Here is a 27,769-nt window from a genome sequence, read left to right on the forward strand (position 1 = left end):
TGCACCCATCCAAGGAGACACTAGGGATTATCTTACTGATGAGCTAAAACAAATCAGGGGGGTTGTGGGGCACCCCTCCCTCCCCAAGAAGAGAAGGACCAAAAACACCAGACCCAGCAGGAGCGGCAAGTAGCTAGAGTAGTCCGTAGAGACCTAACATTGAAAAGAAAGACCAAGTAAAATGACCTTAATCTTTTCCCCATCACGTACGAGGACCCACACGAACATGAAGAAAGAAGGTGCTTTGCCCTCACGAGAAAGAGCTTCCTGGGATTCAATGACGCAAAAATGAAGGTGGATGTATAAGAGTTTGTGGAGCAAATCAGACTGTGGAATTTATATCTGTTTTATTATTGGCATGCTGTAAATCGGGGTTTTCCAACTCCAGGTCTCCAGAGCTGAGATCCTGGTGGGTTTTCAGGATATCCCTCATTAATTTTCATGAGGAAAAATGTGCATCGCTTAGAATCATTGCATGCAAATTTATCTCATGAATATTAATGAGGGGTATCCTGAAAACCTGACATGGAGACGGCCCTCGAGGCCTGGAGTTGGACAACTCTCCTCTAAATGGACCGGCTTGTGAGAGAAGATTTTGTCCACGTCCTAGAGCGTGCCCATAAGCACCCTCTCTTATTTCTTACTCCCTGATCAGTCTCCAAAGGCTCCCAGGGTGTCTAGATATTCATTACAAAATGGACGAGGATCAAGAAAAAGAAAAGCAACTGGGTCCACTGAACAGTAAACCAAAGAAATGCTTGGTATTCAAAAAACACCCAAAAAGGGATCAATATCAAAGAAGCACCAATGGAAAGGAATGGCACAGAACCTCAGACACGTACAAGAGCACATCTGCCAAGGCCTGATATGGCAGAATTTAAATATACTTAGGGGTAAAGCTAAGTGACATAAGGTATGACAATTTACAAATTAAAAATCTAAATATTCTGCCTAGCACTATGACTTACATGATATTCACAGAAGAAAATCATAAGATAACCGCATTCTGTTTAATGGGGGAAACCATTAGAAAGGTCACCGCTTCCATGTATATGTGTGTGGACACTTTCCGGCTGAGTCTCCAGATTTGTTGCATGAAGCAGATTCAGGGACCTACGTCTGGGCAGTTTACAGCTTCTCACGGCTGTGGAAACTTCATACAGTGAATCTAGGTGAGCCTTTGATGTGCAGATATGTAGCATCCATTGCAAATAACTCTTGTGGATTGCTCTTGACCGGATTCTCTCAGGTGATGGCAATGCATGCAAGGTCCTTTTGAATCAGGCATATGCATTGGAATCGGAATACTGATCCCTGCAGGTTGGCTTTGGAAATCCTGAACGGAGTGGGAAGCCATGTGGTGAAACTCTGCTCCGGCGCTGCATGAGGGAAATTTGAAGAGTTTGGCGTGTAACAGGGAAACCCATAAAAAGAATGCAGTTGGTGGGGTGCAGACACATTTGCCCCCAAGGTGGGGAATGATACCACCCTCAAGGCATGGCAAGTACAACAATGGCAAAAAATGGAAAGAAAGTGGGTACCCCTATGATTTTAAATCTACGTTTGAATCAGTATATCTATGCTGTCTCTACTTTATTTGGATCACCCTGGTAAAGCCTTAGGCTCTAGGACATCTACTATTAGAACCTAATACCAAAGTTGTCCTTGGAAAACCAGTGGCCGCATAACACTCTGACAATCAACAAAGGGACACAGGACCAAAGACAAATAGTGAATGCACAGAAGAGGCCTTCGTGCTTAGAGTGCTATATAAATTGCTAAATAAATAAATAAAGATCATCGATATGGCTTAGAACACCCTCCCGTGACTCCCGTGTGCAGTCAGCGGCCAAAAAGCAATGGTTGGTAAGGATCAAGGGGCAGATGTCAAATAAGAACTTTATACATGAAGATGGAGCTCAGGCATCGGAATGTTTACATTGCAGGGCATGCACAGCTGTTCACAATGCTTGGAATCAGCCAAGAAGAGTTAGCATGATCTAGCACAAAGCTGAAATGTGTCCCATATTCCCGAATACCCTGCAACAGACATGTTAATATTAATGTTAAAGGTATTTGTACCACGCACCATCACAACGGAATTGGTCCCCAGCGCTTGCTCTGCGAGAAGGTGGTTGTGTTGATTTTTGTATGAGTTAAGTATCCAGAAGTTTGAGTTTTTGGCTTAGTGGGTTATATGTCTCTTAGTCCTTATAATTATTTTTCTACGTATCTGGTTGTCCTATGGAGTAGGCATTATCAGAGACGTTTTATGGGAGGGCAAAAGGGGCACTTGTCTAGGGCTCCTGCCTTGGAGGGGGCCCCACCAGGCTAGCTGATCTGAAGAACTAAGATTCCATTGTTCACCAGTCCTAAATAGCACACGTCCGGATATTTTATGGGGTGCTGCTGAGGCTCTAAGTTCATTGCTAAACCCATTGCCTTTCTGCCTTGATCAGTTCATCATGTATTGCTTTCTGTGTTCACTGTGGTATACATAGTTTGTTCTTTATGGTATAACTCTGTAGCATTCTTTCCTTCCTGTGGGAAGTATGTTGATCATATGCAATAGGCAAAGGTGAAATGCATATTGATAAATTGAGTGCCACAATGGTCCAGAAGTTAGCTCATTGGGTGAAGCACCCATTGCAGAGATATGTGTTCATATGGAAGATTAGAATATCACATTCCAGCAAGGCTGACTGAGCCTTTCCTATGTCTGAAGTTTATAAACCTGCCTGCATATGTGCTTGGTTTTGCGGAACAACATCTGATATTATCAGCAATGTACCTGCACCAGACAGGGGTTGCTATAAAAACGAACATATCATCCGTATGGTGAAGGTCTAGAAATTGGTTTGTTCAGATGGGGTGTTGTAAAACCTAGGCAATTGCCTCCTACGATGGCATAAACTGTTAGTCCAAGAGGTGAATAAGTATCAAAATTCAAGATTATGGAACGACAGCGTTAATGTTTGTGTCCTGGATTTGCCAGCAGATGATACAGTGATCCTGGTCATATCATCTACTATATCTTACATTACTGTGCTGTCTTCTGTGAGGTTTGCCTTCTTGCATGCTGCTGGTATCGTTTATCCCATTACTTGATCTTTCTTCTTGTGTAGGCCATTTGGGTGGAAGGGTTGGTAGACAAAAGAGAGCGGACCATATGTTGCAGGCCTCAGGCAAGCATATTTTAAGGTCTGCTTGTTTGACACAAAAAACGCTTTGCTTTTTGGTAAAAGTCAAAGTTTTTATGCATGTTTATAAATGAAAATGTCACAAGCCATTGTTTTGGAAATATTTAAAGCTTTAAAATACAAAAGACAAACTCAGATTAAATGTGTTAAATCACATCGATTGGTATGCTGGTACTTGTGTGCTTCCCTTGATGATGGAGAGAATGAAGCTATAACCATTCCCATTTTGCACAACACCCTTCTATAATATTTTGTTTCAAAATGGTCATGTTTGGTAATGTGATTTGTGTACTTTCCATGACCATTTTTTTTAATAAAATGAGATTGTTGTAGTTCATGGTAAGAACTGGAAAAGAAAGTGTTCAAATGCAGAAATTGCATAGTTCGCACAAATTCCAGCGTCACCCATTCACCCCTTAACCAATGTGTGATCCTGGGCATCTCATTTAATCTTGTATTGCCTAACCTCTCAATATTGCCAGTCCCTAAACCTTTCAAAATTGTCAGCCCTTCCGAGTGATTTCTTTCTCATGGTTTGATCTTCATAAAAGCCTTATTCATGGTTTCACTGTGTTAGTAGTGAACATAGTTATATCACACATCACAGGTATTTGTTCCTTTGATATCTAATGGTAACACTATTTGAAAACCATATCCCACTTCTAATCTCAGTCTGTCTGCATAAAGACACCTTCCTGGTAGCTTCTAATCAGCCTCCACTATCCATGCTACGGTATGTGTAGCATTCTCCTTCCTTCCAATTGGTGGGCTCTATCCATGCATTAGCACTTTTGCTTTCTGTGAGGCAGCTAATGTGAGTTATATGTCTATTATGGGGTGCATGTACCTTTTACATATGGTTATGCATTGATACTACATCTACCTTACTGGATGTTCTTCATAAAAAGTATCCTGTATGTACTAGAACAGTAACCCCTTTGTAGACTGCTAATGTTGGTCTTCAAATGCTACTTGTTTATCATTCTGATTAGAGCAAGAATGTAGAGGGCAAGGGGACTTAAAGGGAGTAAACGTGCTTATTATACTCAGGGGAGAATTGGTGTTGGCCTTTTGTAAACTGTGTTCTCAAAGAACTGTTCAGGACACCTGCAAGCCTCCTGTTGCGCATTCTTTCTGAGCATTTTCTGAACAGGGATACACAGGAACAGTTGCAAGGCTAAGGAGATCTGGCGCGTGACTGGCACCGCTGCAGCCTCTTTGTAAATCTCCCAATTTGCCGCTGGGCCAGCCTGACTGCGACCTTGCCGCAGAGATGGGCTTCCCAGTTGGGCCTCTCAATAATTTAGCACTGAAACGTTTGTGAATATGCCATGTCTTGAGAGAAGCCCAGCAGAGTCAGAGGTTGTCCAAACAATCTGGCAGCAACGAATGAAGCCGCAAACACTGGCCCACCGTGGGGAATTCGGCCCAATATGATTCTTCATCCTTGCTGTCGCGAGGATCCGCACTCCTGCGCGCTGTGTCAAGACGAGTCCACCACCGCTGCACAGAGGCATGATTGCCTATTTCACATCGTATCGGTGTGTGCAGCGGAGGACCCGAGACTGCGGCACAAGCTTTTAGCTTGACGGTTGCCTTGTCTTTGGTTGGGTTGTTGACGGTTTGCATGTTGAGGGCCTCTCAACCTTCCTTGCCCCCACACTTCCCATTAATGTACCTCCATGGATAATCTCTATATCTCCCATGCCGGTGACCTGCTGTTACTTTGTTTTCATTTGCCAAGCAGACTCACCAATTAATGCCCGACATGCTGCCCATTACAACAGTAAGGATGCTGGGGGTTTGGAGCGGGAAACACCTTTTGGTAGGACCTACGTCAATACTGAGAAGAATAAAAGCCTGAACACGAAAATGTCCAATTTTTTTGTCCGCAGATGTGACAGCTCCCCCATACTCCCTTCATATTTTGTATTACCTTAATCCCCCCTCCCCCACACACATATAATTGGGGTGAAATGTGCAATGCGAAATTCAGCATTTTTGTGTTCGGGATTTTCATGTTTTTTATTTTAGTAGGATACCTGGCAACCCTAGGTATGTGTTAAGTTGGCATCATGGCAAAGGGATCGACAGGACCCTGAGGCAAGAAATAAGGTTCCCAGTCTTTAGGAAAACAACTGAAAAATAAGTTAAACTGCACTCATAAGGTGGGACATTTCAGGAATGCATGGAGCAATGTCAACTTGTTTTAGGGCCGTGATATTCATTCGGTTCCTCTCTCATGATTCTAGCGCAGCCTTCCATGGCGTCAATCAGTCACAGTCTCTGGGCTTTCAGTCTCCCTGCATTTCTACCTTGGCAGCATGTGGAATCTTTGTTGGCTTGCGTCTGCACTTGTCAGGATGTCGCCTTGCTTCTCTGGTGGTGAATTGACACCACGCACCACCTGGCCGTGGGGTCCTGTGTCAGATTCATATGCAGCAGCTGGCAACTGGGCTACTGTGTCAGCCGCATATGCAGCAGCTGGCCACTGGGGTCCTGTGTCAGACTCATATGCAGCAGCTGGCCACTGGGGTCCTGTGTCAGACTCATATGCAGCAGCTGGCCACTGGGCTCCAGCTGGCCACTGGGCTCCTGGATCAGCCGCATATGCAGCAGCTGGCCACTGGGGTCCTGTGTCAGACTCATATGCAGCAGCTGACCACTGGGGTCCTGTGTCAGACTCATGCAGCAGCTGGCCAGTGGGGTCCTGTCTCAGCCGCATATGCACCAGCTGGCCACTGGGGTCCTGTGTTAGACTCATATGCAGCAGCTGACCACAGACTCATCTGCAGCAGCTGGCCACTGGGCTCCTGGGTCAGCCGCATATGCAGCAGCTGGCCACTGGGGTCCTGTGTCAGACTCATATGCAGCAGCTGACCACTGGGGTCCTGTGTCAGCCGCATATGCAGCAGCTGGCCAGTGGGGTCCTGTGTCAGCCGCATATGCAGCAGCTGGCCACTGGGGTCCTGTGTCAGACTCATATGCAGCAGCTGACCACTGGGGTCCTGTGTCAGACTCATGCAGCAGCTGGCCAGTGGAGTCCTGTATCAGCCGCATATGCAGCAGCTGGCCACTGGGCTCCTGTGTCAGCCGCATATGCAGCAGCTGGCCACTGGGGTCCTGTGTCAGACTCATATGCAGCAGCTGGCCACTGGGCTCCTGTGTCAGCCGCATATGCAGCAGCTGGCCAGTGGGGTCCTGTGTCAGCCGCATGCAGCTGGCCACTGGGGTCCTGTGTCAGACTCATATGCAGCAGCTGACCACTGGGGTCCTGTGTCAGACTCATGCAGCAGCTGGCCAGTGGAGTCCTGTATCAGCCGCATATGCAGCAGCTGGCCACTGGGGTCCTGTGTCAGACTCATATGCAGCTGCTGGCCACTGGGGTCCTCTGTCAGACTCATGCAGCAGCTGGCCAGTGGGGTCCTGTGTCAGCCGCATATGCAGCAACTGGCCACTGGGGTCCTGTGTCAGACTCATATGCAGCAGCTGACCACAGACTCATATGCAGCAGCTGGCCACTGGGCTCCTGTGTCAGCCGCATATGCAGCAGCTGGCCAGTGGGGTCCTGTGTCAGACTCATATGCAGCAGCTGACCACTGGGGTCCTGTGTCAGACTCATGCAGCAGCTGGCCAGTGGGGTCCTGTGTCAGCCGCATATACAGCAGCTGGCCACTGGGGTCCTGTGTCAGACTCATATGGAGCAGATGACCACAGACTCATATGCAGCAGCTGGCCACTGGGGTCCTGTGACAGACTCATATACAGCAGCTGACCACAGACTCATAGTCAGCAGCTGGCCACTGGGGTCCTGTGTCAGACTCATATGCAGCAGCTGGCCAATGGGGTCCTGTGTCAGACTCATATGCCGCAGCTGACCACTGGGGTCCTGTGTCAAACTCATGCAGCAGCTGGCCAGTGGGGTCCTGTGTCAGCCGCATATGCAGCAGCTGGCCACTGGGCTCCTGTGTCAGCCACATATGCAGCAGCTGGCCACTTGGGTCCTGTGTCAGACTCATATGCAGCAGCTGGCCACTGGTGTCCTGTGTCAGACTCATATGCAGCAGCTGGCCAGTGGGGTCCTGTGTCAGACTCATGCAGCAGCTGGCCAGTGCGGTCCTGTGTCAGCCGCATATGCAGCAGCTGGCCACTCGGGTCATGTGTCAGACTCATATGCAGCAGCTGACCACAGACTCATATGCAGCAGCTGGCCACTGGGGTCCTTTGACAGACTCATATGCAGCAGCTGACCACAGACTCACATGCAACAGCTGGCCACTGGGGTCCTGTGTCAGACTCATGTGCAGCAGCTGGCCACTGGGTGTTGGGGCTTTACTTTCTCCCTCTAGCTTGGTGCTGGCAGGGTTCATCCGCTCCTTCCAACCACTCAGCTAAAGCCCATGTTCTCGCCACGACTGAATGATTTGGTGAATTGTCAGAACCGTGGGGATATTCGCTGTCTCCCTTTCACCTCTACTCCTCTGTGCTCTAGCTTGTTCCTTATGTTATCCCTCCTAAGTGTATCCCTCTCTCTATTTCTCCCTTCCTCTTTCCTCTATGAGCGCCATGTCACCTCACCATGCAGCTCGTTCCTCCAGTTTACATCTCCGCTCTTATCCATCCTTCTCCACCAGTGATATCGCCCCTTCCCCACCTACTTCTACTTTTACTTCTTTCACCTCTGCTCTTCTCACGTACTCCTCCACTTCTCTGCTCCTCTCACCTCCACTGCACGATTTAGTTCTGCCACCTTTCCTTCATTCTCCATTCTCCTTCCCTCCTCAGTTTTCCTTGTACCTCCTCCCTCCTCCTCTTTTCACCTACTGCACTCCTCTTCTTGCCTCTGCACCACCTACTTCCCACACTGTTCGTCCTGCCGCCTACTCCTTCCATTCTCTGCTCTCCTCTCCACCCTGGATCTCCAGTCTTCCTTTTTGTCTCATGTTCTCCCTCACTCTCTCTCTCTCTCTCTCTCTCTCTTTCTTGCTCTCTCCCTATCTCTCCTGCTCTCTACGTCTCTACTTAACCACAATGATTCCGACTCCCTATTGTCATTCCTGACACCCTTGCTGGCCCCAGACTCTAAGGCCCAGTTATTCCTCATGTAGAAGGATCGTGAGGGGAACACTTGCTCAACTGGGTTTCATTGTGTGTAGTGAGAAAGCATTTGTGGGGAATGGATGCCGTTTATTGGGAGCACTGGCGTCCTAATTTTATTCGGCCAATTTAGGCAGCCTACAACAAACGAAAAAAAGACATTACCTCGCCCCCACTCCTCCACCGCCCCAAGCCCTACCACCCCACCTCGCTGGCGTGATTCATTCTAAATTGGGGCGTTTCACCCTCCGAGCCCCCACCCAAGACTCCCCCAACCCAAACATACACAAACATACAACACACACACAAACACACACTTGCCTCATCAGCGCTTCCGGTTCCTGGCGTGGCTGTCAGCCCCTTCGCGCACTCGTGTGCGGCAGGGGCGTGACAGTTGGATTTAGAAAGAATGCTCTGTGCGGTCACAGAGCGGTCTTTCTAAATCTTTTTTTATAGTTGTTTTAAAAAAAAGAGCATTTGACCTAATACCCTGTGGTTACCAGCAATGATCCATCAGTTGTGTGACGGGTATGATATGTTACGTGGCTATGTGCAGTCGCAGAGCTGCAAACCTACTTGCAGTTCTTCTCTCATTCTGTTACGTGGCACGTTTTGCTTCCCCCAATACAGTTGTGTTGTGGCATGGTGTGGGATATCAACATCTCTAAGGATGAACTTGGGAGACAAAGGATATCCCATATACCTCCTCTGGGCCCTACAATATGGATCGGGTGGTGGGTACCAGAGCATCATTGTCATCCTAGTCCCATCCTCTTGGCATAAACAAGAAACGTTGTCACAATGACTATTGCTAAATTCAACACTCAATACGCAGCAGGCGGTGCAAGAACCACCTTGTTTACTAGCAACTCAATGCAAGTACTTCCCATGTTGGAAATTCCACTAGACCAGTTACAAATGGTTTCTACTGGATACCATTTGTTCCACATGGATTCTTGGACCTCTGACTCCATATGTTCAGCTGAAAAAATAGGAGGAGTTCTAGTGTTGCTTAAAAATGCACACTAAATTAAAAAGACTCTTTTAGACACCTATATTGTGGAATAACCTGAAACGTTCACTCACCATAGCAGTTCTGTAAATGTTGCAAACATCTTATGCCTGCAACTGGATCCATTAAAAAACACGCATAATTGCTCCTCTAGAATGTCCACCAGATTATATATATTACCTGCTGGGACTTTCAGGTATCGGATGATATGAAAGAGGCCTATCAATGTGAGAAGAGAGCGTGGAAGAAATGTGGTAGTGCAGAGGAAGAGGTGGTCCTACAATAAGAAAAGAGATTCTGTTTCGACCACCAAATGCATTTACACTCAGGCCTCAACTTAAGATGAACCCAATTTTGGCGGCCGAGTCCAAAGGACTACAACGATGAAATTAAGGCAGTGCCGAGACAAGTGTGGCCTAAATGACACAGGCTTCACACTAAAAGTCCAAATGTAGAGCGGAGATTGTCCACAGATCGAAGAGTAAAATCCAGTCGAGTTTTTAAGGATAACCACAATGAACATATATGAGAAAAGAAAAATCTAATGAATTTCAGTGTGGACATATTTTGGGGTCTTTCTGAAATCAGGACTGGATTTCACTGTTTGCTGGGTTGACAATAGGCCAGCTTTAGTTCAACGATGAAAAGAAATGATGATCCAAAGTTATGGGTAATAAGGATGGTTTTCATGCGTGTCTTTTAAAAACTAGAAATTGCACTCAAGGGGGCCTTCCACATTTCCAAAACTGAGTGGAAATTAAAAGAGTCACTTTTACTCTGCACTTTTCCTCTCTGTTTTTGGAAAAAGTGGAAATCTCTCACGCATTTCACTATATTTATCTTAACAAATTACTAATAGGTCACTGATCGGCTAGTTAAATCAGATTTCTTTTTTTTTAAAAAAAACATTTTTATCAGTGTATATGGTTTATTACAAACCTTTCACAATTTCTGATTCAGTTTAAAAGATCATGCACAAAAACAGGAGCAGCCAAATCACACACGAACAATAATTAATCTACACTTTCAACATTAAATCAAACAAAGCATTTCAGTTTTATCTAGATGTGCTGTGGCTGGCTTGCTTATTGTCCAGCCTGATGCTACTTCTGATTTTCATCATTTTCTCTGCAATGTTCTAATACTTTAAATGTTTGTTTCAGGAATTTAGCTGATGCATAATTAATTCTTGCTGTTTGACAATCATATGTCAGATTCCACCATTTTTCTGAATCTAAGCCACATAGATCTACAATGTTGTTACTCCTGAGATACACATTTCTTATATCTCTCAATTTTGTACAAGATAATACTAAATGGCTAAGAGATTCTTAATTTTGTTTGCATAATCTGCAGTTTATGCATATTGGTTCTTTGTTATATCTTGCCATAGTTGTTTTATTATGCAGGACATTGAGTCTAAAACGCAGTAATAGGTCTCTTTGTTTACAATTTGGGAATTTTCTCAGATATTCAGGTGTTATAGACATGACTCCACAATTTGTTTATAGAAGTGTATGAGTCTTTGATAATGCTCTTTTTATTTCAGTTTTAGACCAATCCTTAGCCCATATCGTTCTTTAGACTAACTTTGGGTTTTCTGCTAGATTGTTTTTATTCAGTCCCAAATCTTTAAGAGTCTGATCATTCTCTTTTTTCAGTCTCCAATTGCCTTTTCTGTGAAGTTGTTGTTTTCACAGAACACTTCGAATTGAGGTGGCATAATGCTACTCATTGATTTTCTGTTGAGCATAAGCTTGTTATACATGATATGTGTGTATAATGCTGTTAAACCAAGCTCATGGCGAATCACCGACATTGGGGTGGCTATCAGTATTGGTAAAATGTTTTTCCAAAATACCCCTTCCAAGGCATTCCAAAAGTCTTCTCCGATGTTCATGCAAGTTTCTCCGCCATATATTAGTATTGGTATTACTCTGAGCCTGTAGAATGTAATTACAGGTTGGAGGGAAAACTTTCCATATATTTTGTTAATGATGTTTATTTGTGCAGTTAGTTGTTTTATTTTCATCTTTAACATCTTTTTCCAGGGTTCTTCATTCTTTGTCCCACTTAGTTGTACACCTAAGTATCTTATTTCGCTGCTTGGCCTTATTTGCATATTGTTCAAGATCCACTTATCAGTTTTACTTTTTTTCCATCTTCGGTCACCAAACATCAAAATTCGACTAAAGCTCTTTGTAGGCCAACTTGGGTGTGATCTAATATGATTAGATCCTCTGCATATAATAGATGGCCGACAGGTCTACCATTTATTCTTGAGGCAAGGACCTTTTGTTGACCAAGGAATATTGCAGGTCTTCAATATAAAAGCAGAAGAGTGTGGCCGCCAATGGACAGCCTTGTTTCAGGAATTCTGTTGTCATGATTTCATTCGTTAGGTTGCCACTTTGGTCTAATTTAACTCTTATTGATGTGCTAGAATATAGTTCTTTTATTGCTTTAAGTAAGTCCAAAGGACACCCTTTTGCTTCCAATTTTTCTCACAAATGTTTTTGATTTATGCTATCGAAAGCTTGACACAATTCAATGCTGGCCATGTACAATTTTTGTTTGTTTGTGAAAGCTCTTTTTTTCATCAATCCTAAAAATAGGAGATTCAAGCTACACCCTACCTGTTCAACAAAACCGGACTGGCATTTGTCATAGGCATTTGCTTGCTTAATCCATTTATTTAGACATATTAGTAGTAGTGTAGCAAAGATCTTTCTGACACAGTCCAGCAAAGCAATTGGTCGGTAATTTTTGGGCTACATGCAATTTCCTTTTTTTTTAAATAGGGACAACAACGGCCCATTTCCATGAATTAGGAATTTTTCAAAGGTTCACAATTCTTTTAAAAAGTATCCCGCAGTATTTGGACCATTTTTCTGGGTCTGTTTTCAATACTGCGTTAGATAAGCCATCTGGGCCGGGGGCCTGTGATGTACTTGCTTTTTGGATCAGCATTTTTATGTCTTCATTGTCGAACTTGATGTTCCATGCAGCACTAGCCTCGTCTTTATTGTTGTTTGTTAAGCAGGGTTGCTTTGTGTCATTGAACAATTTTTTTAAGTGATCAGTCCAGGTGGTCTCTGATATGGGATTTATAAGGCATAAGGCTGAATGTTTCTCATTTAACAAGTCCCATAGGGTTCTACTATTTGTATTGTTCAAGGCTTTTTGCATGAATTCAGCATCATGTTGTAGTAGTGACCCTTTGTGAGACTTTTGCCAATTTTTTTATTTTTGTTTCCTTTTCCGTATCAATTCCCTTTTTTCTTCATGATTTTGATTTTTTAGTGCGTATAGATCTTTCTGCAATTGTTTCTTTTGTGTCATTATTTCTAAGTCATATCCATGCATTTTCTTGAATTTTGGTTTTACATATTTTCCTGTACTTTCTTTAAAACTCTGTAGAGACACCTCATATACTACAGACTTTCTTTCTTTACTTTGCCATTTACCTAGGTTTTGTAGTACAGTATCAAAGTGATTTCTTTTTAGCCTCAGATGATTTAGGCCCGTCTCCAATTCGATCTTGGTATCCCATATCGTTTTTTTCTTTCTCTTCCAATGCTAGACTAGTGCAATAATTGGATCATGATCACTTTGCGTAACAGGCATTACGCAGGAGCTCAACATTTTTGCCAGCAAGTTTTCAGAGACGAACATGTAATCCAGTATTTTGCTCGTTTTACCATTCGTCCAGGTATCAGCAGGAACAATGTCCCCCTTCCTATTTCCATTTAATCTGTGAAGTCTCCTAGCATCCATTTCCTCATTCCAATTTTGTTCCATTTTGCATTTTTTTCCCTTTCTGCCAGCTGTTTCTTTCTGTGTGTTCCTTTTTTCCTCATAGCAATTTGCATTGAGGTCACCATAAATAATAATATCCATATCTTGGTATGCTTCTCTTTTGCAATCCAAACAGTCCATGATTAGGTCTATGAATTGCTCACTTTCGTTCTTCAGAGGATTCCAATATACATTCACTATTAGTAGTGATTGATGTAGCATTGGTATTTCAGGCTCAATTTTCACTATTGTTGATTGTATGTATGGATTTATGGTTGTGGATTCAATCACCGTCATTCCAGATCCGTTTTTGATCATGGTTATTAGTCCTGCATAGGGCCTACCAATTAGACCACCTTTAGCTGAGTTGAATAACACATTATATCCATCCACAATAGGTGCAATTTGTAGCCACGATTCTTGGATACAAATGATTTCAAGGCTGATAAGATTTTGGTTGAAATCGTTAAAAAGATGTCTGAAGCCTCTGGTGTTCCAGCTCCCTATTTTCCACTGATCACTTTGAATTTTCTCGGACGGCTACAATTTTGGTTTCATTACATGGGAGCAGGCCGACCCATTCGAATATGTAGGGTCATCTTTTGAATTTTGAGTTATAGCATTTACCTGGCCGACATTTTGAGAGCTCTTGATGGGTATTTTTATTTTGTTTACACGTTCTTTTTCAAGGCTTGTTATTTTCTCTGATTTCATTTTCGTGGAAAAGAGGTGTAATTGTTTCTGTATTTACCCTTTCCACTGAATTCTTGATACAAAACTTTAGATTTCCATTTTGGGCGTTCTCTCCTTGTTTTATACTCTCACTCTCAGCTCTTACTTCGAATTTTGTGAAAGCGCCATCATTTTGCATTTCTCCATTGTTGTAAGTCTGATTACGGTTTATTTACTCTGTCACTTTTTAGGTTCCATGAAATGGATATTAACGGACTTGTCAAGATACAGCACCTTGTCTTTGTCTTCCCTCGTTTCTAGCCTTAGTTGACGTTGGATGCCGAGTGACAACTAAAACAAAATCTTTTTTTAAAAAATGTTTTCTTCTTGTGTCCGTCTGATGATAAGTTGAAAGAATGTCTTTTTCTTTGTTAAAAGTTTTGTACGAAACTAATACAAATAAAATTTAAAAAATTAAAAAATATTTTACAATGTAAAATGTGATGGAATCCAGCTGCTTTTAACAAGGATAAATTCAGACAGATTGCATAGGAATCCATTGCATTACCATCAGCATAAACGTCACCTGCTGGAGCTAATGCTATCAGATTACAAATCAGATCGTTACCATTTACCAATCCGCCTGGCAAATCCATTTAAATACCCGGCATGGGAAAGTGGCAGTAACAGTTAAGGTTGCTTTTACCATAACTTATTACCGATCCAGGCAACTGGAACATAGAAGCAACGACCAACGATTAAGTGGTATAGTTGCAAAGACATGTCACTGGGACATGGCAGAGCCATTTGCATTCCTACAGATGAGACGAAGTGCAAACAAGAAGCAGCCATTTTAGAGCTGGTGAGCACTCGTGGAACTAAACTCACAAAATGTGAGACTGTGGGTCAAGAGAGAGATGATGCAATATACGGTAGGAAAAATAACATATCAGTTTCAAGGCACTTCAAAAAACGGTGCAAATGCAGAGAAATACAAAAATAAGATACAATCTCATGAAATCTTATAATTACAGAAGTCCAACATAAAAGGCTAACTCATGAAACAAAAACATAATTCATACACCAACTGCTCACTAGTTTAGAATTTTTTTTGTTGCTTTAAAGTAACATTTACAAGGGGTAAGAATGAAATGTCCGGACTCTTGCCGGGAAGGCCATTGCAAAGAGGGCCTCACTTTACTTAGAACATTTTGCCTTCCAACCCAGTCTCTAAAGACTAATGAATGGCCAGACGCTCCATTACTCTCCCGGCCCCTTTGATCCGCTGCTCTTTTCTTACTAACTATCCACCAACTTCCCTGTGCCCAGTGCCCATTCCATTCTTTTTCCCTCCCTGTGTCCAGTCTCACTGCCGTTCTTCTTCTCTTCTAGCCCCTAAGCTCTGGAACTATTTGCCTTATTGAGTTTGCTCTGCCTCAGGGGAGTTGCTAGGTCTGTAGAAGACCCGGGGCTACGCTGATGTCGGAAACGTCGGGACTGGGGGCTAGCTATCCTTTTGGGTGTAGCTCCTGAGATTCTATCCGGGGCTACAGCCAAAAGACCAGGGGCTATAGCCCCCTTAGCCCACCCCTAGCAACGCCTCTGCTCTGCCTCTATTCCTCCTTTTCACGTACTTCTAAACAAGCTTATCTTCTGATTTCTTCCAAACCTTAACACACCTATAGCTCACTGTTGGCATTTCGTTTATCCATGTAATTTATTGTTATTGTCTTGTAGCTTTTGTACAGCACTTAAGCGTGAGCGCTATATAAATGCAAGAAATACATGCTATCATTTTGTGATTCTAATAAAAGTAACTAAATAATGCAGATAAAGTTATTTTGTACTGGAATTATACCAATTCACACATGTATCATATCCATACCTACTGTTCTCGTGTGGCTAATGGGTGTTTTCTCTTTGGATGACTCTAATTATCGACAGAGTCTAGTTCACCCTAAAGAAAGTGAAAATATAAAAAAATAAACATCAGAACATCCATGTGGTTAAACATGATGTGCTGCTCTGCCTCCATTCCTTTGTGTAGCCGGGGTTATCTTTGCCCTGGCCCACTGGCTTGCCTTTGCCACCAGGCCAGAGAGCGAGCAATTATGCCAGCCCTCCTCTACAGACTATCTCCGGAGAGGAAGCATATGTTAGGGAACATGCATTATCATAACAAGACATACATTGCAGGAGATGGGCTACATCCTGGGTTCAGTAGCCTCCAATAACCACACTACTATCAGATGGAATTTAACCCCCATAGTTGGACTCTACTGTGACAACAATGAACAGGCCTTGATGAAACTCAATGCAATCTCACAGCGTAGCAATCTCACAGCATATGTTGCAGAGCTCTGCCTGATTGAGTCCTGCTCAGATTGCCCTCCCCCACCTTCCTCTGGGGAGTCACACAAGGACCCTGCATAGGTGGCCACCCAGAACAGGACCCCCCTCCATTATTACCATGCTCTCTGTAGTTGCTCCCCATTTGCTGGGTTACCTCTTTAAGGAACCCATTCTGCATATAGCCAACCTCAAATTACACAGATATCAGTTTTTCTGGGTGGTCACTCACCAGGTAATACCCCTCCTAAACTCCTATGATGTACACATCTAACACATCCTAGAGGCTGATGCAGACAGCCTCCAATTCCATTTAGCTGATCTGGCGGTTTGTTAGGCAAATTTCGTTTTCCTTGAAACGTACTTTTTTTCCTGAAATTTCATTGATTTGTTTTCCCCTCTCCTGTCTTTTTCATTTCTGGCCAGTGAATGCCCACACTTCTGCTGCCCCTCAGTTGTCTCCCGCGCATGCGCGCTTCCAATTCAAAGACACAGCTCAGTTTCCCCGCTGCAGCGACGTGAGCTGCAGCAGCCGCAGCAGCCCCTAGCAACCAGTGGAAGCTCGGCACGAGGCATCCACAGGGGGATACAGCAGTATCAAGGAACGGCCCAGTGCAGATCCCAGCCCCCTGAAACCGGAAGCACGATCGTGTTTCCCAGCCTGCAACATACAGACCAGGCACCTCGAACATGGGATTGCTTCCCTGCAGCACCCAGCCCAGCACTCCTTGAAGGCAGGACACCACTGTGCCCCAGCAATCACAGTAGATTTACCATCTACATTCAACTTCATCCTTGTTAAGACCCGATGTCCAAAAGTTCTAGAGAACTCCCTGTCTTCAACATCGAGAAGACAATTTGAACCCCGGACTCCCGTCCAGGGGAGGCCAAGTCGAGGCCCATGAAGAAGGCTCATTGCCGAAACTTCACGGGACTACATAACCTTGAGGGCTTTAATCCCACAATCCCGTTCCATTACTTGATCTGATTCCTGACGTTGACCAACGACTAGATCCCTGTCTCTACAAGAACTCACAGACACCATGCTGTCTTGCATACATTATCCACTCAAGACAAAAAAACATTATTGATGGTGGCTCTGTGTATTATACTTGTTAGATTTTTTGAATTTGCTAAGCTCTTGTTATAACTATGTTTGTCACCATCTCTTTTCCAATGCATTTCCAAAACAAGATGAATGTATTTTGATCAAAGATGTATATTATGAAATAGCATCATTTCTTGAAAAAACTTGAATGCATAAAATATGTTGTGCACCTACTAGCACTAGCAAAATATAAAAAAATGCTTTGATGCAATCTCCAAGGGCTTTTTTTGCTCATCTTTTTAGAACACCTATGACAGTTAGCTAAATAACAAAGCCACTGCCATACTCAGCATGCGAAAGAATTAAGCCTTTACCAAAACATATAGGTAAAGGGTCCCAAAGGAAGTGGCAGGACGCCTTCCCACTTGTTTCAAGCCCCTCAGAGGGTGTGCTGAGGTGCCATACTTCTCCATGGTCTCTGTGGTGTTCCACAAGGGTGCAACCTCTCCGCTATTATCTTCAAGCTTTACGTGCAACTGCTCTGAACCTTCTTGCCGCCACACCACATCCACATCCACCAATACACAGATGACATGCTGCTCCACCACAAGATATCATCCATCAAATACATCCTCAGGCTCAAGACCAAACTCAAATTGATCCAGTCCTGGATGTTCAGTGCTTACCTGAAGCGCAACCCCTCCAGATCGAATGCCTACTGCTGACCAACAACACTGAACACCCTAACATCCAGAGTTGGCTCTCCAAAACAAACCTCGAAGGCTTCACATATTAGGTGACCACCTGCGCCAATTCCTTGGGTTTGACATTGACAGAAACATCTCCTTTAAAGAGCACATAGCAAGGAAGACACAAACGGTCTGGTACCAACTTTTTCTCCCGTGGAAAATGAAACCCTTCATCCCAAAAAACAACTTCAGTTCTGTTGTTCAAGCTTTGGTGGCAAAGCCCTTTTGGAGGGCATTGCTGCAACTACCCTGGCACCCCTGAGATGTGTCCTACATGCTGCAGCATGACTCATCAAAGGAATCCACACATTTGACTGCATCACTCTGACCCTCATCAAACTGCAATGGCTCCCGCTGCAAACACATATCATCTTCAAATCCTACTGCATCATATACAAGGCTGTCACCCTAAAGTTCCGGGAGGGTATATACTGGAGACAGGTGTGGGCTATCCCACCCTGTATCCCTATTGATTTATTACGAGAAGAATTGGGGCTGAATTCACTCTGGTCTATTGTACAATGGAAAACACTGGCTTTTTTCTGCAAATGCCTCCCTGAACAATAGGGAGGGCGGCTTCAAGGTTCTGAATCAAGCACTCCAAAAAGAAACTGATCAAAGTCTAAAAACCTGAAAAAAACGGTTGTCTGAACATTCTCGTAGAATTGAATACTTCGGAAGAGACCTGAACGACAAACCCTGCTAAATTGAAAAAAAAACTTTTGGATTTGGACTGGACTTATACTAGAGATAATGTTTGATCCCTAAAATGATATGGACAGAAAGAACCTAACCATAGGTCAAGAGGAAATCCTCAGGAGTATTTGAAAAAATTCCCTTGTAACATGCGTAGAAAAGAATTGATGAGATTGCGGATGAACTTGATCCCGACTCAAGAAGTATTGGAAGCAGGAAAACCCAGAGAGCTGACAGATTATGAATGTAGGTGGTGTAGAGGGCAAAAGGAAACCCTGCAGCACCTAATCATGTTCTGCCTCCACCCTAAATAGCCAGAGAAGCAGACGGATGGGCACATTTTTTCAGAAATTTACAACCAGAACTGCAGCTGAATGTTGGACAGCCATTCTTCATGGGGAGAGCAATTCTCTGATTACAGCTGTTCTTGGATATTTGAAAGAATTATTTGTGTGGACAGATGAAGCGGGTGTAATTGTCGGAGAAGTTAATACTCTACCTCCCTAACGAGGTAACATTTCATTGCTACAATTTTTCTTGCTTCCTAAATGGATGTGTTTTTATTCTTTCTTGTTCATAGATGATTTCTGTGTATTTTGAAAAAAAGCTTAAGGTTTTCAAGTGTATCCAAATGCTAATAAAAAAAAAATAATAAAAAAATGTTCCAAAACTACCTCGCCAAAATACTCAGCATGTCCAAAGGCCTACGATCCACCAGAAGGACACATGCAGACTTAAACTCTGACTGTGCACAAAGGAAGAACCAGAAGGCAGGCCTTCTCTGTCTATGCCCCAATACTCTTGAACCTCCTCACCATCCACACAAGACTCTCCCCCTCACATCTACATTGCAGGAAGGAGCTTCAGACCCTCCTCTTCAGAAATGACTTTTCACTAATATCTAGGTCCACACACCCACCATTTTCCACCTAAACTGAGACTCAGTGATCTGGCCCCCCATGGTCGATCCCCTGGTTCTTTGTAGACCTGTGTTGGTTCTTTGTAGATCTGTCTAATGGCGTGGAAGTAGGGGACTGACACAAACGGAGACATCATTTTGGCTTTGGACTTTTATTTTCAATGAGAGCAAAGAAACCCCTATGTTGCCCTGTTCATAAGAGTGGTTTCTCTGCCTCAACTTAATCTAAGAGTGTGTAGGGTGTCTGAAATCAAAAGTCCATTGTCTTGTGTCAAACCTATTACCATCCCTTACACTTCTAACTAAACAAAAAAAGGTAAATCTGATTCTTCTTAAAGCAGAAGATTGGTCCCCGTCCATGCCATTAGACCCTCAGGAGTATTTCTTGATGGAGGGACTCCTTTCCCCATTTCCCCAGTTTATAGTTCTTCTCGAGCGTAGCACACAAAGTTCCAGATAAGCCAATAAAAAGTCTCCATTCCCAAATAAAACAACAGTTACAGGTTGAATCCTTGTCACCAAGCGAATGTCTCCCTTCTGTTGCTTTTCTATCACAGAGTTCACAAACACCAGGGGTATTGACTCCCTTACCCTGACTTATCTTTGCCATGCACAAATCACAATATTAGGGTCATGGGGGTTGAGGGGGTATGCCTCTTCTCCTAACCTTTCCCAGGTTTTCACAATTCACAATGCCTGGGTTTATGGATCTTCCCTTGGCCTACTCAGGGTTCCACAATTCACAATGCCAGGGTTTATGGCTCTTAACTTTGACTTCTTTGGCTTTCACAATTCACAAGGACAAGGTCAGTAGCGTCCTCCTCTCTGAATAGTGGATTTCAAACCCTTCTTCCTGGGCTTCACAGTCATCTCTGGCTTTCATATGCATTCCCAGCCCTGTTTCTCTGCCTCCCGGGCTTCCCCGGTTCTCGTATGGGTCCCAGACCTGATTGCTCTGGCTTTCCGGGTCTTCCTGGTTTTTATATGCATCCCAGACCCAGTTTCTCTGGTTTCCCGGCTTCTCCGGTTCTTGTATGGGTCCTATATCCTGTTTCTCTAGATTCCCATACTTCCTTTGTTCTCGTATGGGTCCCAGACATGTTTCTCAGACTTCTTGTACCATCTCCAACGTCCCTCATACCTTCCGACTTCTCACTGGGTCTCAGGTATGAGGGCGGGATGTCTCTGCTGTTGTGTTCACTCCCCTGCAGTCGCCTTCCCTCGCAGGGTCTGCACATGCTGCAGAGTCTCCACAGCCAAGGAGGCTGAGTATCTGGAGACTTTCTTCATGGCCGGGCAGTCAGTTGATTTCTCTCACCTCGCTCCAGCTCCTCTGGTTCTCCTGCCAGTCTGCAGACAGCAGACCGACTAGGAACATCTCAACAGCAATTCTCACATCCCGGTCTGCATTTTCTTTCCTACTCAGAGCCAAACGTCCTTCTGACTTGCGGTTCCTCCGTGGAGGTACTGATACCTTACCAAGTCCTTCTTCCCTATCTATTCTCTGTATTTGTTGGCTGGTCTTCCATTGTCTGGTCCGCTCAAGCTGGTTCTGCGGAATACTCTGCATTGCTCTGCGCCTCGCTCTCGTCTCAGCATGTGGTTTTACTTCCAAATGGGTTACTTGTGATCTTCTTCATCACATTTTTTATACCTGCTTCACATAGGTAGTCCCTACTCTTCCTCATCGCAATACTGTCTGTGGTGGCTAAGTCGTCTACTCTACAGGAGTACTTATAGGTATGGGGGACTATAGGGTTTGTGTAGAAGATGAGAGGGAGAGAAGAGTGGATGTATTTTGAGAGTACTGAGTTCTCCCAGAAGAGTAGTCCTTAGTTGCACTTGGGGGGGGGGCCCTTCCAATGAGATCCAGCCACTGATCAGCACCCGCAGTGGGACTATTGGGTTGTGCCCTCACCTCCCCGGCTCATGCGAAAGGGCTCACCATAGGGGAGAAGGGAGGACATCTGAGGATTCTTCACAATCCACTGCTGTAGAAAATGGCTGCCCTCAACCCCTCCATTTAGCTCCATGCTCCTTTGTATCGCTGACTCCCTCACTGTGCATTTCCCTCTAGATCCATAGTCAATAAATATCATAATAAAAGGAAAAGAAAAAAATGTCCACACCAAGGACCCTACCTACCGATAGTGGGCAGACTCCATCCCTTTCTTCACCCAGGTCACGCTACTGAGGTAGCCTGTGGGGTATACCATTGTTTCATCAACAGGCATTTTTGCGACTGCCTTTTTAAAGTGGACATGATTACGAAAAAAGCATTAGAAGTTTTTTGGGGGGAAGGGCAGGAAAGGGATTGGGAGGTCAGGAATAGTTAAATATCTGTGGGGGAGGGCGGGCAATTTTGATGTTTTTTTTAGTAATAGTGTCCATGTTAAAAAGGCAGTTGTAAAAATGCTTGTTGGTGAAATAACATGGAACCGCCTGTGGGTTGCAGATCTTGTCAGCCCACCTCTTCCTCGACCGCTCTGAGCTGGAACCGCTCTCATCTACTTGGGTCACTCCATTATTACGGCCTGGGGCTTTCAACATGCTGACTCGCGACCACCCCGACCAGGCACAGGCTTACCTGGCAGGGATGTGCGTCTCACTCCTCCAATGCCGCGTCTGATGACTCCACAGGCTGCTTCTTTTCACGGGTCACACAGCGTATGTGACCCGGGGCTTCATCCTTCACACATAGTCTGGGCACCGCTTTCTCGCCTCACCTGCACACCCAGGCCGCACCTGGCATATGTGGCCTGGGCTTTTCATCACCGGCGTGATCATGCCAAGCTTTTGAGGCCTTGTGTCCGCCCAAGGCCACAGCCCACAAGGGATGCCAACTCTGCCTGACTTCTCCTAATCTCTTTCTTCCCTTTCAACTGTCTCACATGATTTTCTTCTCCTTCCTTGCTATTCTTCAGGCCAACAGGGGTAGTCCACTCCGAGGTCACACTACAGGGGGTGACCTCATTTTTTAGGAACACCAACTTTTCAAGTGTCCCCTAGGAGGGGCTCAGTGGTACAAACTGCAATCCCAGAGCAGAGTGCAGTAAAATATAACACATTTAATAATAAACTCCTCTTAAAAAACCCATGGTGTGTATGCATGCGTGTGTTTTTTTATTTCTTTCTTGCAGGTGCTAAGAATGTATAAAATACTGATTAGCTGGTCAATTTTGGGTCAGGGGTTGCATTAGCACAACTTGAGCCCTTCCAATGAAACCCCATAAAGACAACAGTCAAGAACAGTGCCGATGTGCATACTTTTAAGTCAGCCTTAAAACAACATCTGAACTGGGAAGGAGCTCCTCTGCAGTTAGACAGGCTCACTACTCCCCTGCCCAACCCACACAGCTGATCTCCCATTGCATGTCGATGTAAATGACTCTTCATTTCTGTAAATATTTGCGTCATCACCTGTCTGTTAGTCCAGATCATCCCGTTGTATGCATGGGGTACCAATGTTCCTCTTCCACCAACTGCTTTCCTGGATATGAGGCGTACACTGTATTTGTATTTGTTTATTTGTATTGTGCACCTTGCCCCGGGGCATCTGGGCGCATTATTTAAGGAGATGGTTACATACATGAGCAAAGCATTTCCCCAAGTGGGAGAAGCCAAAAGAACGTTACTTGGCGAACAACAAGTGATACAATGGTAGCAAAAAATAGTTACAAAACAGTACAATCAGCAAGTTGCGTCAAGTGAAGTCAAAACAGGTGGCACAACGGTAATTAAGTTGATACATACATACACCGTAGAACCTGTAAGGGATGGCAGAGTGCCATGTAGATAGATATACCAGATAACTATGTAAGGTGGGTGTGGTAGGTGTGGTAGGTGACTGAAGAGAGCGACAGAGGCATCTGATCCTACCTGGCCGAATTAGTTAGGATGTGGAGGCAGAGTCAATCTCGTGGAGCCAGAGTTTGGTTTTGTTCTTAAAGAATAGGAAGGAGGGTTCGGCTCAGAGTGACGAGGGTAATGTGTTCCAAAGTTTGGCCGCAAGGACAGGGAAGCTTGATCCCCCAGCAGTCTGAAGTTTATATCTACGTATTGTGAGTATGTTAGAGTGGGCAGACCTCAATGGTCTATTAGCCGTGTGCCGTGAGAAGCGATTGGTTAGGTAGGCGGGAGCTGAGTTGTTCTGAGCCTTGTGCGTTAGCACAAGAGTTTTGAGAGAGATTCAGTGAGTCTTGTATCCGAGATGTGGAACCTCCTAGGGACGTTAAGGGCTACCCTAATGGCATTGTTCTGCGTGACTTGTAGCTTATAGATATTTCTTTGGCTAGTTCCTAAGTACAGTGCATTACAATAATCAATTTTAGCCATGATGAGAGTTCTCGCAAGGATAATGCAGTTGTCAGTGTTTGAGAAGGGTCTGCAGGCGGTGATCAGTTTGCATGTGTATGCAGAAGCAGAGACAACCGCATTCGTTGGTCTAGTAGGCAGAGTGTTGAGTCCAGGTAAATGCCAAGGGTTTTAGTATCGTTGGACAATTTGATGGTGTTCCCATCAATAGAGAAGGTTTTATAGGCAGAGTCAAGTTTAGTGAGTTTGATGTGTGAACCAAGGATGAGTAACTCAGTTTTTTCATCATTAAGGCAAAGCCCATGATGTGCCATCCAGGCCTGGATGATAACGTAGACATTGTTGAGTGCTTTAGAATCATTGATGTAGTCACCACTGATGTGGATGAGTATCTGGATGCCATCTGCATAGTTGGTATACGAGACACCCAGATAGTCAAGAATGTCAAAGAGTGGCTTTGTAAACACATTGTACAAAGTTGGAGAGACGCAGGAGCCTTGAGGGACTCCACACGGGACAGGTGCAGGATCGGCTGAGGCAGAGGGTGAGAAAACCTTCATGGTTCTGTTGGCCAAGAAGGATTTGATCCAAGAATTGGCTGCATCTGAGAAATGTGCAGCTGTTTTGAGGTGGTGACATAAGATTTGATGATCAACCAGGTCAATAGCTGCTGAGAGATCCAGGAGGAGTAATAATGCCAGCTTGCCCTTGTCTTTTAGATCCTCTATTTGTGTTTTTAAATCAATGAAGGCTGTTTCGGTTCCGTGCCTGGGGCAGAAGCCAGATTGCCTGAGTCCTAAGAGATTGTTAGTTTCGAGGTATTCCTGAATTTGGAGGTAGGGGGCACGGTCTGCGATTTTCAGTAGGTAGGGCACAATAGTGATAGGCTTGTAGTTGGATGGGTTACTAGTGTCCAGTGAAGGCTTTTTGATTAAGGGGATGACCCAAGCATCCTTGAGGTTGTCAGGTACAATATCAGATTTAAATGAAGCATTTATTAATTGGGTAATAAAAGGCGCAAGGTCATGAGCAGCCTCCTTAATGATGTGAGCTGGACATAGGTCACCTTGGCAGTTAGAAGGTTTAAGCTTCTTAATTATATTTTCAACTTCCCAGGTATAGAGAGGAGAGTTAGCTGAATGGTTGAATGGTTTGAAGGCATGTTTGGGAGTAGGTATGTTGTACATCTGAGGGTTGAGTACTGAATCTGCGATATTACTTCTTTTTGAGTTGATTTTAGATTGGAGCATGGTGATCTTATCCAGGAGTGCCTTTTGGATGTTGGTGCACCATGTGGTTTCAGGAGTACATGTATCCAATGGGATTATAGGGGACTCTAATTCCTTAAGGATCTGTAAGAGTTCTTTTGTGTTGGATTCAGCTTGTAAAATGCGTTTATTGTAAATGTCTTTTTTTTGCTGCCAGTATGGCTTCTTTGTAGGAGGAGGAGGCACTGGAAAGGATAATTCTGTAAGAGATGGTATATTTTTCCAGTGTGCCTCAACCTTTCTTTTTTCTTTGCATAGATCTCTGAGGTGGGGAGTAAACCAGGAATTGAGATGGGGGCGTGGTTTTTGTTTACATATTTTTCAGGGTGCAATAGCATTGAGTGCTTTAAGCATGGTGAAGTTATATGTGTTAACTAAAGCTGTGGGGTCAGAGCAAGTAGTTGACACAGTATTGAGCAACGGGAGAATAAGTGGGAGAAGTGTATGTATCCACCAGTAATGCAAATCACGCTTTATGACATAGATTTGTACGGTTTGGCTACTTTGTTTAGCGTTTCTCAGAAAAACACTCGTTCCCACCCTCTGATAAATAAAAAGCAATGGACCAGCAGAGAATCGCAGCCAGAAATGGCTAGAATATGAAAAGGTTCCAGCATATAACATTCAAACTGTGGGACCACCTGGAAAATGTGGAAGTACGTTTTCGCTGGAACAACCTCTGGTGATTAGGAGTCCTTGAGGAAAAGGACGAAAGGTAAAGTTCTGTAGTGTTGTGACTTAGAGCCGTGCCGAAGGCTCGTGTTGAGTCACACGATAAGGGTGTAAGTGATCACAGCACGTCACCCATGGGGACAGCTGTGACTATGTGTAAATGTTAATAAAAGGTGCGCGCAGCTCCCCGTGTGCCAGTTCTATCGCTACCTACAGCCCATCACGGAGAAGACCCTGTGAAACCAGCCCTATTGTGACAAGTCCACACAGAGCATGAAGAATCCTAACCCACGACTACTTCCTCAACCCAAGAAGATGGAGTAATGAGGCTCAAGCCTCAGTATCCAATAATCACTGCTGATGGATAAAATCTATCAGCAAGAAGAAGAAAGACAGCCATGCGCCAGTCTCGACTAGCAGACCCTTCCTGATTTGTGTTAATCCTGTGCTGTGACATTTCCGTCACACAGGCAGAAAACCTGCCAGCAGAGACCTTCAAAAGCATGGGGCGGCACTTTTTTGAGGTATCACTGAAACAAATCCTGGATTATGGAGTGTATGTGGGTACATCTAAAAAATCAACAGGTGCCTGGTCCGGTTGGACCAGGCACCTTTGTGGTTCACCGTCCCAGTAGGATAAATAAAGGAGTGTCATAATGGAAGCCGTGAGAGACAGCATAAATGAGAAGATAATCAGATACAGATTCTCCCACAATGCACCTAGGCCATGAGCAAAGAAATAAAAGATGAATTCACACAAAAACAATGCAGGGAATTTGATCTAAGAATAGGCCTCCTGGAGTCTTCCATGTATCAAAGCACCTGCCAGCAGGAACATCATTGAATGCCGCAGAGCAGCAAAATGTTTTCTGGGAAAAAAGTAGAAAAGGGTGCCTCAGTGTGCAGGGAATTTCCTTCGGGGGGGGGGCAACTTGGAGCCCCAAAATAGCATCAAATGATAACACAGGATCAGCAGGATCCCAAATGAGATGTCTCTCTAGACAAAAAGCAGATCCTGAAAGCCTGTTGAACAAAGAGACGTCTTGCAAAAAACCTAGAGGATAGTGGTTCGGGACAATACTAAACACGCTGATTTATAGCTGGCATATAGCTCAATGACCCAAGGACGTGTTGCTGAGACCTGTGTTCAACCTGAAGGTGACACGGCCGAATTCCGTATGGGGCTTCCTCAACATTGATAATTCGATACTGTACCATTAAATTGGGTAATAATAGCAAACGTTATTTACAGCACTACATAAAGGCAAAAATTGCACTTGCATGAGCAATATTCAACCGCCTGTCCCTTATTGACCTTCATGCAGCCCTTTCGTGTATGAAATGACATGCTAGCCCTTAAGGAGGAGGAAAGTGCAATGCTTTTCAGAGGTGACCATGGCTGCTTAAGGAGCAGAGTCCCGTGCCACTCGAGTGCACAAAAGTGAATGATTGAAGACACTGGCACTGCCCAAATGTACCTGCCAGAGGGTCCTGTGTTGCAAGTGGTACAATCTCTGTCCCATTCCATCAAAATGTTGCTTGTGGGGAGAACAAAATACCTGGATATAATATAGCAAAAAATCGCACTCGGCTATAGAACAGAGACCATTTTCTGGGGCAAAAAGCATGCAGAAAATACTACAGATTTTGGGTGGGTCTTGCCCGCTCAGGCACTACCCTGTCTAAGCCTCTGCGGCCCTCATGACTGAATTTAATGGGCAAAAGTGGCAACTTGCTCCCACTGCCTCACTTCTGAAGATGGTTAAACTGCGGTGTCCCTTGCAGGCTGCTTATGAATTACGGACAATAAAAACTCAACCGGCGCCATCCATCATGCATACACGACGAAAATCCATATGCTGTATTTCCATGAGTTCACCTTTATGACTGAGTCGGCACTTATACTAAAGCTATGCTGCCAGCATTGTACAGTGGATGGAATGGAAGGGACAACAGAGCCAGCAGGTTCTCAAGA

The sequence above is a fragment of the Ambystoma mexicanum genome, chromosome 13, assembly GCF_040938575.1.
Source record: "Ambystoma mexicanum isolate Mex_15411 chromosome 13, UKY_AmexF1_1, whole genome shotgun sequence".
Lineage (NCBI taxonomy): Eukaryota > Metazoa > Chordata > Amphibia > Caudata > Ambystomatidae > Ambystoma > Ambystoma mexicanum.